Source organism: Aquarana catesbeiana, linkage group LG02 (genome assembly GCF_042186555.1).
Source record: "Aquarana catesbeiana isolate 2022-GZ linkage group LG02, ASM4218655v1, whole genome shotgun sequence".
In the NCBI taxonomy this organism is placed as follows: Eukaryota; Metazoa; Chordata; class Amphibia; order Anura; family Ranidae; genus Aquarana; species Aquarana catesbeiana.
In genome coordinates this window covers 584,531,894-584,533,360 of record NC_133325.1, presented here as the reverse complement: position 1 = coordinate 584,533,360, position 1,467 = coordinate 584,531,894, and the positions used below count along the sequence as shown (strand labels likewise).

At 45.1% G+C, this 1,467-nt stretch overlaps 1 pseudogene; it reads right to left on the bottom strand.

The window, feature by feature from the left end:
• Window positions 1–233: 233 nt before the first annotated feature.
• Window positions 234–354, bottom strand: LOC141130838 (U2 spliceosomal RNA; annotated as a pseudogene).
• Window positions 355–1,467: the final 1,113 nt, after the last annotated feature.

Below are 1,467 nucleotides of genomic sequence, written 5' to 3'. Positions count from 1 at the left end.
TGGGGTCCCACACCCAAGTGTTACTAAGAGCACTCTTGGGGCAACCACTCCCAGGGGGCAAAGACACCAAAGACTCCCTGCCTTCCCAGCCCATGGCCACACAAGGTAGACCCATTCAAATCAGGAGGAATTGGGCAATTCCAGTTTTCCGGGGGGAATTACTCCCATACCCCAACTGCCTGTGGGCACCCCGGTTTCTGTTCCAGGCGGTACTAGAGCCCCCATCATACCAGCAGGGATACTTTACAGCCAGCCATTCCTACCAAAACACTGGAATGACGGTGGAGCACCCCTACTAGACACTGATAAGAACAGATGCTACACTTGATTTTAGCCAAAAGGCCAAGAAGCGATTAACCCCTTCCAAAGTACACACGGTGGGGAATTTTGAAGGTGTCCAGTGATCTAAACGATGAGGTAAGTCCTGGTACTCAGGCTGATCAACCCACTCACAGAGAGAGTCTTCAGAGGCAGGGAAATATAAGGAAATATTAAGCACAAGATGTATATGTGAAACTTGTCTATGTGACTGTTTGCTGGTGTCCCTGGTGTCATTACAGTGATTCAATAAAGGCAACTGGAACCTCTGGATGTGTGGCCTTTTCTTCTTATCTTCAAGTATTTCCACGGAGGCAGGCCGGGACTGGCACTTCTGGTCAGGTTCCATTCAGGCTCATTACATACACATACCTCCCAACTTTTTGAGATGGGAACGAGGGACACCTATTAGCAAAAGTATGTAGGCATAGGACACACACCCTGCCACACCGATTAGTTGAACCCACTACCACTACTATTCCTTTATACTGGCTTTTTGAAATTTACAAATGCAGACATTTAGAAATAGGCTGAAAGGTTTAGTTCTGGGAAACACTTTTTAAATGATAAAAAGTGCATTTTGTATACAACTATATATAGATCAGACCAAAATAAGGGACAAATGAGGAAGAAAGAGGGACAGAGGGACTTTGTTCCAAATCAGGGACAGTTGGGAGCTATGCATACACCTGGAGCAGCGGGTTTTTTTCCTCAGAGACAGGGAAAGCCCTGAGGCAATGCCAACAATTCTGGACCTGGAAAGCTCCCCATGGCAAAATTGTTACCAGAACAGGGTATGAAATGTGCTTTACATGGAAACCAGTGTCAGGAGTTCATTTCCAGGCTAGCCTTGCCATGTCCAATCCAGCAGGGTCTGGTCATGGTACTCCGAAAGCCAAGCTGAGGATAGGTTGCTTCAGATAGCTGAAAACATTGAGATCAGCTCTAACAATGATGTAGAGAGGAGTCTTGATTGAAGAGAAAAATGAATAAAAAAAAAAAGCATAGGGTAGATTTTTCCTGAGCAGAGCTAAAGAAAAAGATGTCCATCCCTTTAGGACACTAGCAAGAAACATCCTGTAGGTGGCAGTGATGATAGTTACCGGTATCCCTTAATGGATGACAAAGAAAAATGTTTTAACTATACTT